Source organism: Triturus cristatus, chromosome 6 (genome assembly GCF_964204655.1).
Source record: "Triturus cristatus chromosome 6, aTriCri1.1, whole genome shotgun sequence".
Classification (NCBI taxonomy): domain Eukaryota; kingdom Metazoa; phylum Chordata; class Amphibia; order Caudata; family Salamandridae; genus Triturus; species Triturus cristatus.
In genome coordinates, this window is record NC_140589.1 from 8,515,680 (window position 1) to 8,529,029 (window position 13,350).

The following is a 13,350-nucleotide window of genomic DNA, read 5'->3' on the forward strand; positions in this document are numbered from 1 at the left end:
TGAATGACTAAATGAAAGGACAACCACACCAGGTATATATTTAAAATATATGTATTTAAGATAAAACACACCCCTCTAGTCTCTTTATGAGACTGGAGTTCGAAGTACTTAAGTTACAAGTTAGCAATCAACAGTAATAGCACAAATACACGTTTGGGCCCTAGGGGCGTACTAAACCATATACCAGTAAAGTGGTATAAGAACCACGACTGAACTAGACACAAGGCCTAGAGCCTGTAGAATCACTGGGACCCCAAGGAACCACCCAAGGCAGTGACACTGGGGACCCACGGGGGCCGTGTGCAGTGTGTAAACACAACCGCGAGTTCCCGTTAGCTTCTATGGGCAATGTCGCGGTTGGAAATTTAAAGATTAGGGACACTTAGAAATGAGTCAGGACCAAACCCTTTTGGACTTAGGAAGTTCTAGTGCTAGCACCCTCAAGAGTACCGGAGTACTTGAGTTACCTCACCCAGGGAAGCCGGGTGCATAGGTGTCTTTTGGTGTTGGGTCGCGTCGTTGATTTCAGTGGAAGCTGGCGAAGAAGTGCTGCTGCCGTGAAGAGGAGAAGTGTCCGAAGTGATCCAAGCCTGGATCTAGGATGGAAGGAACCTGAAAGCAGAGGGGACAGAGTCTGGGTCACTTACCAGTGACCAAGGGCACGATAGACCAATGCTCACAGATGTTGGGTTCTTCAGGTGAGTTGACAGGTGTCTTGACTCTTCAGACACGAGGTCCAGGAGGTGCCGATGATAACCAGGAGCTGGATTCGAGCTGTACCACAAAGTCTGTCGAGTGCTGCTGTGTCGGCGACCAGATTGGACCCAGCAAGCCTTGGCAACGGCAAGTCACTTGGAATCAGAGAAAGGATGGCAGTGCAGACCAGCAAGGTCTGGGGGACTCACCCAGTGAGGGTAAGTCAGGGCATGTCTGGAGCAACCAGAAAAGCCCAATCAGAAGAGTAGTTGCCTCTGTGGGGACCTCCTAGCCATCGGGCTAGCGATCGCGAAGGAGCCTCAAGAGGTCTCACTGGAAACTGGCCCACGGGTCACTCGTGGAGTGGAGGCCAGAAATCTTCAGTGCAGGAGATGCTCATGGCTGGGGCTACTCGAAGTCCAAAGCACAACTTCAAGGAAGACCTGGAAGATGATGGATCAGCAAAAGATCACGGTGTCCAGGGGTCACGGTTCCACGTCACCCATGATAGCCACGGGCTTCAGCTTTGCTGTGGACTCAGGGTAGCCTCGGGGAAGTCTGGAAATCCACCTCTGGTGATGCAAAGACTTCGACATCCGGCGGGAGCTTCAGCGATGCAGACCGGTCAGTTGTTTCTTTGGTGCCTGCCAAGCAGGGGAGTCACTCCTTGACCCCCAAGGGAGATTTCTTCAGTCTTCTAAGCAAAGTAGAACATCGAAGGTCCAGGATATATATTGCAGAGTTTCGTCCAGGGAAATCTAAAGTCGCAAGGACTGGGTTCCCATACATATACAAAGTTTGGGGGTTGGACATACTCTAGGGACCCACCTGTGGGAGGGTTTGGAAAGAGGGGTGGTTACACCCATTTCCTTTGTAAAGTTTTGCGCCAGAGCAGGGGCAGGTAGCCTCTGCAACCGGTTTGAACTGGACTATGCACAGGGACACCAAGTGTTCCCCCAGTGCAGGACCTCAAAGCACCAGAGAGAGCTCCCGCCCAGCCCCAATACACATTTGCCTGTCTGGGGAGGTGGTTACACCTCCCTGGGCTCGGAAACCTATTGTCCAGACCTCCTCTGCCGGTGTTTGGGTCAACAGCAGGAGGCCAGACCCGCGTCTGTGGCAGAGGCATCCATTTTGTGATGCCAGGGCTGTAGAAAGTCCTACCGGGTTAGACCAGTGTGAACATGTCTCTCCCTCTCGAAGGGTGGTATGCTACCTCCGCCGCCAGAACTGGCGGGGGGGGGTAGTATTCCAAAGGGACATGTTTCCGTGCAGCCATCCCAAAGTTAGCATTTACCATGAGGTTATTATGCACTTAAGAGTATATGGTCAGGCTGCACCACAAACAGCATCAGAGGAGGAGCACCCTCTTACATAAAAACCAAGCACTCTGCCTTCAGGATTGTTAAGGTCTGCCATAGGAGTGACTTATAGGTTTTATATGTGTGTGCAATGGTAGTGATATAGGTAGCCTATACCACAGTAAGGGGTGCAAGCACCACCTTACCCAGGGTGCAGTAGCAGACCTGTGGTGTCATTTTGGAGTGCTTCCCAGGGGTGGCATAATACATGCTTTAGCCCCTTGTAGGCCTCTGAGGTACCTATGCCCTAGGTACATAGTATGCTATAAGGCACTCCAGAATCCAATTAGAAATGTACCATTTTAGAGAGGAAGCAGCTAGGCTGGGGTCCTGATTAGCAGGGCCACAGTCAGACTAAGGTTGAAAAACAGTGAAACACTAGCAAACAGTGGGGGTACCCATGTGAAGCAGATCCTACTGTCCTACAAAGGGATTTTGCGCTGTCGACACCAACCCAAACATCCTCGCCATGACGACGAGTACTGCTTTTTAGTGGAAGGAACCCAAGCCTGGTGGATGAAATCTGAAGATGCCTGCAAAATTCCTGGCAAAGAAATGTTACCACTTCCCCCTTTCTAACCCTGTTTTAAAAACCACTTTCTGCCTTTTTGTCTATCTTTCTTCCCTGTCCCCTGTCATTGGTAGTAGCCAGTCAGGTGGTAGGGGGTGGTGGCTACATAAGAGCCTTCAATGCCTGACACAGGTGCTTAGCTTAAAAGCGTTTGAATGATTCCAGCTTCGAGAGGACGCAGAAGCGTGCCTCTCTATTATTCAGACTCCCAGACTCATCCCGCATGAGGTCGCTGGAGCTTGAATCCTTTCACTCCCTACCTCCCACCCTTCCTGGTGTAGAAAGCAAAGCAGCCGCAAATTGAATCATTGAAGCAGATTCCAAGCGGCAGGAGCCACCAAACATTTCATCAACGCGGCAAAAGCCGCAAACTGAAGTCCCAAAGCGGCAGGAGTCGCTAAACATTGCAGCAACGCAGCAGAAGCCGCAAAGAGAATTCCAAGTGGCAGGAGCTGCCAAACATTGTATCAACGCGGCAGAAGCTGCAAACCGAATTTCTAGAGTGGCAGGAGCCGCTAAATATTTCAGCAACGCGGCAGAAGCCGCGAATCAAAGGAAAAAAGCGGCAGTAGCCGTAAAGCATTCCGTACCCTACTGATGCCCTGAATGCATCTTTTGTTAAGCAACAGAAGCTGCTGGTACTTATCCCTACACCAACTGCGAGTGCGGTTGTGTGATCCTTTTGGTTTGTTTTGTAGAGGCGCACGGCAGGAGCGGCAGCACCGCCTCCAATGTGAGGGTATTTTTGGTTTACTGTTTTTTTTATTTGTGTGTCTTGTTTGAACTCTGGAACAAGCGCCAACAAGAGTTGCCAACATTTTGGTTCAGCATTGTCAATAACCCGTTCCCTGAGGTGGAGCGTTTCTCTGGTCCTCCCGTGTAGGGTGTGAACAGCCTACTTCCCTTCATCCTCGTTTACACCACGGTGCAAGAGTCAATTGCACTTCCTTGTTCAGAGTGCTTCCTCTTTCCCTTCTGCACAATCATCCCTTCTAATAGAGAGTAGGGAGAACAATAAGGCCCTCTGGACCAACACAGCTGTACATATCTGGATGGTACTACTTCTTACCACACTGTGACCCCATGGTGAGTGTATTATCCTTGTCTCCTATAACCTTTCAGGACAACAACGTAGACTAGACTATATGTAACCCTCTTTGTTCATTTCTACTGGTAAAGTCCTTCTACCCTTCTGTCATACAGATCTAGGTTGTTCCTACCTTCTCTATGGCTATCCTATTGCTACCTTACAGACGCTGTCTGTATCTCCCTTCAGCTTGCTCCAGCCACAATTCAACAACACACTCCGTATCTTCCCTTCAGTTCCCAACACACCAAGGGTGGTGTAATAATTTGTCCCTTTCCCCTTGGGACCAATCGCCCCTACTGTGGTATCAGTGTGGAGGATTGGTCCAAAGGTGAGAGGGGTGGCCCTCTTCATTCCTGCAGTGCCTGGTATTCAGGTGAGTGGGGGTTGTAACATGACCACTGTTGCCTGAAAGCCTCCAGGCGATCAGGTACAGCTGCCTCGCTAGTACTGGAGAATGCAACTCTCCCTGAGGGCCCTGGAGGATCGTCGGAGACAATGGAAGAAGGTGAGGATAATCGCACGCCAACTCCAACAGCATGGGAAACCAGAGTTGAGTTTTCCATAGGGGGTGACCAACAAGATGGTTCACTGACAAAATATCGACGCCCAAAATATCCCCATACACAAATATCGAGTCATAAATATCGATGTCAAAAATATCAACATCCTATATTTATAATGGTTAGTATAAAAATATCGAAAAAAAATATTGATGTAAAAAATATAGATGTACAAAATATCGATATTTTTATTTATATAAAAATGTATGTTAAATATATTACATAGAAAAAGTAACTTAAAAAAATATTTAGATTTAATATACATTTTAACAAGTATATGAAATAAATGAAATTAAAAAATATTTCAAAATACGTATATAAAATGTAATATATATATCTACTTACTTTAAAACAATAAACTATTAATTTTAATTTTATTTTTTAATTTTATAAATATATAAACATTTACAAATGAATATATAAATATTTACATACACTTATTACATAAAATCTAAAAAAAAAATTATATTATAAATTAAACATTAAAATATTTAATAGTCTTTAAACTTAAATTTTGCACTCCATTGAGTGCAACAGTAGGGAAAGTGTTGGATAGTGGAGGGGTAAAATGTAATATTCCCACCCCAGTGAGTGCAACAGTAGGGAAAATGTTGGATAGCGGAGGGATAAAAATTACTATTCTCACTCCAGTGAGTGCACCAATAGGGAAAGTGTTGGATAGCGGAGTGGTAACAATTACTATTCCCGCTCCAGTTAGTGCAACAATAGCGAAAGTGTTGGATAGCAGAGGGGTAAAATTTATATTTCCTCTGGAGTCAGTTCAAAATTAACCCTTTTTGTGCCCATGACGAGCTGGACTCGTCATGGAGCACAGTCGCGCTGTGCCCATGACGAGTCCAGCTCGTCATGGCACCCACCCACGGGGGAAGCGCTGGCGCTCCCCCCGTGAGTGGTCGATCTTTTTTTTTCCACTGGGATGGCAGGGGAAGACCTTCCCCTGCCTCCCCCCGGCCCCCACCCCCGCGTCATCAATGACGTCAGCGCGCGAGCCGCGCTGACGTCACAGAGGTTTCCCCTTTGTTCTCCGTGGCGCAGGAAGCCATTTGCTTCCTGCGCCACGGAGAAGAAAGAGGTGAGTTTCGGGGCCGGGGAGGGGGTATTTCAGTTTTAATGGGCCACGCTTCCCTGTGCGATGTATGCCGGCCCCAGTGCTTCTTGCCACCCCTTGCAGCACCGTGCGTGTTAATGTTTAAAGCCCACCTTAAAAAGATGATCCCTGGGACAGCTGCTCCAAAATGCAGGAATGTTGTGATTTCCTGATTCTAGCACCCACGATGTGTCCTCTCATCCTCCGATGCCGTGTGCTTTTGTGAATCCAGCTCCCGGCAATGAGGCAAGCTCCACTGCCCCGCCTCAGTGCGCTTTAATCTACCCGTGCCTAATAAAGAATGAATGTGTGTCCTAATGTAACGAAACTGGTGCTATGTAAAGCGCTCTGATACCTGATTGGATTCGGGTCAAGTTCGCGCTATATAAAAGTCTTCAAAACAAAAAAAAAAAACAAAAAAACAATGAGCTCCTTCCCCCACGTAGCCGCTCGAAGAACTTTTGGGGCCTTTACAAAACGTGTGGGAATTAGGGAACACAAAGAACACAGTACTGATAGGTGTGTGGAAAGTAAGGCACATGATGAGTACTTCCCATGGAAACTTCTATAGTGGCGATCTGTAAACCGGTATTTGAAATAGCAGTTGAATAGGATGTGCGATACTAATTTGTAGAATATAAGAACTTTAATTCCGTACCCTGTATCTCTCCTCTGTCCTTCCCTTTATGTTCCCATTATTGGTTTGCCATAAGAGGTGTAGAGATTGAGAAAATGTTATGTGATTCATTCTGTAGGACCTGGGGTCTCCAGGCCCTATGGGGCGGTAACGTGACACGAGCGGTCGGGCCACCGAAGGTCTGTGTGTAAAGCAACCATACAACACGCACCTCACATGGGACGAGGAACACACACAATAAGTGACGCCACACTGTTGGAATTAGGTAAATACTCAAGTTTATCCAAGCAGATCACGTTAGATGCAGTTCATGAGGTAGCAGTACATTTCATAAGCTGATAATACCCTTCCTAGCGATGTACCTGTCAGTCAGGATCTATAAATGCTGGTCATACCATAAATGACATTCATGACATATCAGTACTGCCTGAGGTACAACTACCCTTCACATAGAGGTACACGCGCGCTTCACTTTCCTGTAGCGCCTTAGGGGGGTGATTATGGCGCTATGCGCGCTAACTAGTGACGACCTCAGAACGGGGCATCTAGCACAGAGAGCTACTCGTAATCGATGGCATTTAGCACTTTAATATAGAACCTGAATAACAGAGCACTACTCGTAATCAATAGCACGTAGCACTTCAATATGGCACATGAATAACAGAGCGCTACTCGTAATCAATAGCACGTAGCACTTTCAACATGGAACAGGAATAATAGAGCGCTACTCGTAATCCATAGCGTGTAGCACTTCAATAGGGACCGTGAATAACAGAGCGCTACTCGTAAGCAATGACATTCAGCATTTCACTACGGAGCATAGGTAACATAGCGCTACACGTAAGCAATGACATTCAGCGCTATTCGTGAGTACGGATATTTAGCACTTCAGGTCGGAACAGGGCTATCAGAGAGCTACTCGTACTCAGGGGCAGTCAATGCTTCACACGGGGGCTGTCCGCAGGGAGCGCACGGGACTTGCGGAGCGAGTCTCTCGGGCTCCAGTGCAGTTCGTAGGGCACCGCGCTTCAGTGCAGTCACGGGGGCACCAGGAAGGGATCCCTCGGCGGGGTCTCTCTGTCGCGATGACAAGGGGGACTCCCACGGAGAGGGGACCCGGGCTGAGGGTGCGGTGTGGCTCCCAACCAGAAGGGGGCGCACCAGGGACAATCCCAGCCTCCGGGCTTATCTCGTTCTCGACGTCGGAAGACGTCCGCTCCAGCGATGATGGGGGGACCTCGGCCTCGCGCACCTTCTCACGCAGCTGCGACGGCAGCGGCGGGGCCCCGGGCTTCTCCACGGGCCTCGCGACACGGCAGGGCGCTTCTTCCGGCCTCCGGGCCGCGGCGGTGAGCGCGCTGGCTTCCACGTCACAGGGGGGTGCTCAAGTTAAGGATGGGAGTTCCGCGCTCAGCGGAGCACGCTGCCGGGGGTCCCAGGCCAGATCAGGGAGCGCAGGGGTCACAGCGCTAATACCTGGCCGATCCCTGGTGGCTCTTCAATCTGCTTTACATATGGCTTCAGGGGTCAGTCTGGACACGCAGTCTCAGCGCTTGGCATATAGGTTTAGAGTTCAATCTGGACACGCAGTCTCAGCGCTTGGCATATAGGTTTAGAGTTCAATCTGGACACGCAGTCTCAGCGCTTGGCATATAGGTTTAGAGTTCAATCTGGACACGCAGTCTCAGCGCTTGGCATATAAGCTTCTGTTCTCAGATGTGAGATGAAGTCTTGTTGGCGCAGATGTATCTGGCGCCCTTCAGAGGTTCTGTTACAGGGGGGTAGGGATGGAGAAGGCGACTAGGTCCTTCCTAGTCAGGCTGGGCAGAGGTTCTCTGGGTCCTCCTACTGCTGGGCAAGATCAGTGGGTTTCACAGGGTCCCTCACTCACTTAAGAGGCAGCACCTAAATCCTGTCACTCTCAGAGGCATAAGTCCCTGGCTAGGCCCTACCGCCTATACTCCTGGTGGATTCTTCCAGCTCTGCTTCACCCCTCTGGCCAACTCACCACAAAAAGTTCCCTCCCTCACTTAAGTAGCCCTAGGTCAGGTGACCTCTAGACAAGGTGGCAAAAGTAAAACCCCACCTCCCTTCTAGAAGGTTCCAGCACATTCCAGGAGCTTCCCCACTCTACCTATGGGACAAAAAAGGCGGGCTGGTGTCGCAACATTGTTGTGGGGTCCCAGCCAGCTCCTGGCAGCTAGGGTGCTACTATGAAAGACCACTCTGCAGTAGCAGGGGTCTGTGGCAGCCATCTTGGGAGAAGGGAGCACCTGCACCTTAACACTCATTGGCAATGAAAAGGCGCCCGGAGACCTAGTCCAACATAAAAATGAGGGTGGAAAAAAAATGAGGCACGATCAAAAATGGAAGGGGAGACCACCCTAGGGCTGACAGGTCCAACACGCGTCCCCCCCAGCCGAAAGAGGGGAGAGCTACCCAACCTCTAGGGAGTTCTCATCACTAAGGCGGAAAAACCTGGAGAGACCGTCAGCATTGGCGTGGTCAACTCCGGGCCGATGTTCCACCCGAAAATCCATCCCCTGTAGGGAAATGGACCACCTCAACAACTTGGGGTTTTCGCCTCTCATCTGCATGAGCCAGCGAAGGGGGCGGTGGTCGGTCTGGATAAGGAAGTGAGTGCCAAAGAGGTATGGCCTCAACTTCTTCAGAGCCCATACCACCGCGAAGGCTTCTCTCTCAATGGTGCTCCATCGCCGTTCTGAGGGAGGAGTCTCCTGGATATGAAGGCCACTGGTTGATCTTGGCCCTCGGTATTGAGTTGCGAGAGCACCGCACCTATGCCGTGCTCTGAGGCGTCTGTCTGCACAATAAATTCCTTGCTGAAATCTGGTGTTGCTAGTACTGGAGCGGTACACATCGCATGTTTCAGCGTGTCAAAGGCTTCTTGGCATGCAGCTGTCCATATGACCGTGCGAGGTTGCTTCTTTGAGGTCAATTCCGTCAAGGGGGTTACGATGGTACCATATCCCTTGATGAACCGGCGGTAATACCCAGTGAGGCCGAGGAAAGCTCGGACCTCTGTTTGGGTCTTGGGGGGCTCCCAAGCCAAGATGGTTTCTATTTTGGCCTGGAGGGGTTGCACCTTACCTCCGCCCACCAGGTGTCCCAGGTACACGACAGATCCCTGTCCAATCTGGCACTTGCTGGCTTTAATGGTTAAGCCAGCGCGTTGCAGCGCCTGCAATACCTCCTGGAGGTGTTGCAGATGGTCCTCCCAGGTGCTACTGAAGACAGCTATGTCATCCAGGTAGGCCGCTGAGAAGGACTCCAGGCCAGATAGTACCTGATTCACTAACCGCTGGAATGTGGCCGGAGCATTTTTGAGCCCAAAGGGCATCACTCGGAACTGGTAGTGGCCCTCGGGGGTGGAGAACGCTGTCTTCTCCCTTGCTCCATCGGCCATGGCTATCTGCCAATATCCGGATGTCAGGTCAATGGTGCTGAGGTACCGGGCTGCTCCCAGCCGGTCCACCAGCTCGTCTGCATGTGGGATGGGGTGAGCATCTGTCTTCGTGACAGAGTTCAACCCCCGGTAGTCCACACAGAACCGAAGCTCTGGTGTCGTACCCGGTGGGGCCGCTTTCGGCACCAACACCACGGGACTAGCCCACGGGCTGCTGGAAGGTTCTATCACCCCCAGCTCCAGCATCTTTACCACCTCACGCTGGATGCTATCCTTCACTCGGTCCAAGAGCCGGTAAGACTTGTTCTTCACCGGGGGGCTGTCCCCTGTGTCCACATCATGGGTACACAAATGAGTGATTCTAGGCGTGAGGGAGAACAACGAGGCGAACTGTCCCAGGACATGGCGACAGTCCCTCTGTTGCTCTGGGGTCAAGGATGGGGAGAGGACTACACCTTCCACCGAACCATCCTTCTCTTGTACCGCTAGAAGGTCAGGAAGAGCTTCACTCTCTTCCTCTTCACTCCCACCCGTCACCATAAGGAGAGCAAGCTCGGATCGCTCATGGTGCGGCTTCAGGCGGTTGACGTGGAGCACCCTGAGGGGCTGACGGGGGGTTTTCACATTCACAACGTACGTGGTCTGGCCTCGCCGCTCCACAATGTCGAACGGGCCAGTCCACCGGTCCTGGAGGGCACAAAGCTCCCCAGGTTCCATAACCCACACCTTCTGTCCAACGTCCAACTCGACCGTCCGAGCGTTGCGGTCATACCACTCCTTCATCACGGTCTGGCTAGCCTCCAGGTTCTCTGTGGCTGCCTTCCACAGCTTGGCCATCTGGCTGCGGAACGCCAGCATGTAGCTGACAATGTCACGGGGAAGCTTCTGTGAAGTCTTCTCCCACCCCTCTTTCACTAAACTGAGGGGACCCCTTACGGGATGGCCATAGAGCAACTCAAACGGGCTGAACCCGACTCCCTTCTGCGGTACCTCCCGGTAGGAGAATAACAAGCAGGGGAGGAGGACGTCCCATTTACGCCTCAAGCCCTCTGGAAGGCTTCGGATCATCCCCTTCAATGTCTTATTGATGCGCTCTACAAGTCCGTTAGTCTGGGGGTGGTAAGGAGTGGAGAACCGGTAGGTCACCCCACACTCCTTCCACATGGCCTGCATGTAGGCCGACATGAAATTTGTGCCCCTGTCCGACACCACGACCTTGGGGAATCCTACACGGGTAAAAATTCCCAACAGGGCCCGCGCCACCACCGGTGCAGTGATGGTCCTCAGAGGAATAGCCTCTGGGTACCTTGTGGCGTGGTCCACCAAAACCAAGATGAACCGGTGTCCCGCTGCGGTTGGAGGGTCCAATGGCCCAACAATATCGATACCGACCCTCTCAAAAGGGGTCCCGACCACGGGGAGCGGTTCCAACGGGACCTTCAACTTAGTCCCAGTCTTGCCACTGGCCTGACAAGACTTGCAGGTCTTACAAAAGGTGTCTGAGGCAATCCTCATCCTGGGCCAATAAAAATGGGGGACCAACCGTGCAAAGGTTTTGTCCTGACCCAGATGTCCGGCTAAGGGTATCTTGTGCGCTAACTCCAACTGGAAGGCCCGGTAACATTGGGGGACCACTATGGCCCTCGAAGATCCATGTACCGGCACCCTGGGCTCACTGTATAGGAGACCATCCTCCCAATACACATGATAACCTCCCAACTCCTGACTGGCCACTTGGGCTTCGGCCTGTCGCCGCATGCCTTCAAGCGTGGGGCACGCCCTTTGTGCCTGACAAAATTCCTCCCGGGTAGGTCCTCCTTCCACATGCCAGTCAGCAAGGGTCGGCAAGTCCTCCACAGGAACGACATCTACCTCCGCGGACTCCGGGGGCACCTCTGCGGCCTCCCCATCCATCTCACAGGGCATGTCCTCTACCACCTTCTTCTTTCCATGCTTGGCTTTGGGTTGGGCCATGATTCCAGGCTCCAACCCAGGGTGAGTTCCATGCTGGGCAGCCATGGACCGCGTGGCTACGCAAGTCCACCCTGGTAATCCCAGCATCTCTGTGTGAGCGTGAAACTCGACGTCTTTCCACTTGGTGTGCTCCAGGTCGTTCCCTAGCAAGCACCCTACAGGCAAGGCAGGGCTCACCGCAACTCTTAGTAGGCCTTTGACTCCTCCCCACTCGAATGGAACACGAGCCACTGGATAGTGACTCAGACTGCCGTCAGCCAACACGGCCGGATGGAACTCCTCGGGGACTACTTGGTCTGGGGACACCAGCCGCCTCACTACAGTGGTCATGCTGGCACCTGTGTTCCTCAGAGCTTCCACCTCCTCCCCATTAATTCTCACCCTCTGCTGATACTTAGCAGTGTTTTGGGGCAGGGACACTACGGGGACCACCTCTCTATCCCCGAGTGAAACCAAGTCAGTCAAGTCAAGTCAGAGAATTTATATAGCGCGCTACCTACCCAGAGGGTCTCAAGGCGCTTAGAAAGGGGAGGAGAATTACTTGTCAAATATCCACGTTTTAAGTTGCTTTCTGAATGCTAGGTGGTTCTGGGTGAGGCGAAGGTAAGCGGGGAGTGAGTTCCATGTTTTAGCAGCCAGGTATGAGAAGGATCTGCCGCCCATGGTGGTCTTGTTGATGCGAGGTACAGTGGCGAGGGCTTGGCTGGAAGAACGTAGTTGGCGGGAGGGGGTGTAGAAGGACAGTCGTGAGTTGAGGCATTCTGGTCCGATGTCGTAGAGTGATTTGTGTGCGTGGGTTAGTAGTCGAAAAGTGATTCTCTTATTGACGGGTAGCCAGTGGAGGTCTTTCAGGTGACCAGAGATGTGTTCGTTGCGCGGGATGTCTAATATGATCCTGGCTGAGGCGTTTTGGATTCGTTGGAGTTTCTTCTGGAGTTTAGCGGTAGTACCTGCGTAGAGGGTGTTTCCGTAGTCCAGTCCGCTCGTGACTAGAGCATGGGTGACTGTTTTCCTTGTTTCGGTGGAGATCCAGCGAAATGTTTTCCTGAGCATGCGGAGAATGTTGAAGCAGGATGAGGATACGGCGCTGACTTGTCTGTTCATTGAAAGTGAAGAATCCAGGATCACGCCTAGGTTCCGTGCGTGGTCTGTCGGGATGGGTGCTTTTCCAAGGGCTTCCGGCCACCAAGAGTCGTCCCATGCAGAGGGGGATGTGCCTAAGATGAGGACTTCTGTTTTGTCTGAGTTCAGTTTCAGACGGCTTTGTTTCATCCATTCGGCAACCTCTTTCATTCCTTCGTGTAGGTTAGTTTTGGCGGTGCTGGGGTCATTGGTGAGAGAAAGGATTAGTTGAGTGTCATCCGCGTAAGAGATGATGTTGAGGTTGTGTTGGCGGGCGATGGCCGCGAGGGGGCTCATGTATACGTTGAAGAGGGTGGGGCTGAGTGATGATCCTTGTGGTACGCCACAGATGACTTCAGTGGCCTCGGACTTGAATGGTGGGAGGCGGACTCTCTGGGTTCTTCCGGTGAGGAACGAGGTGATCCATTCAAGTGCTTTTCCTTGTATTCCGATGTTATTGAGGCGTTGTAACAGGGTGCTGTGGCAGACTGTGTCGAAGGCTGCAGAAAGGTCGAGGAGGATGAGGGCGACTGTGTCTCCATTGTCCAGTAGAGTTCGAATGTCGTCTGTTGCTGCGATGAGGGCGGTCTCAGTGCTGTGTTTTGCTCGGAAGCCAGATTGTGAGGAGTCGAGGGATTTGTTGGCTTCGAGGAAAGCGGCGAGCGGGTTGTTGACGGCTTTCTCGATGACTTTGGCCGGGAATGGAAGGAGCGAAATGGGGCGGTAATTTTTGAGTTCGGTGGGGTCCGCTGTGGGTTTTTTCAGAAGGGCGGTGAGTTCAGCGTGTTTCCAGTCTTCCGGGAA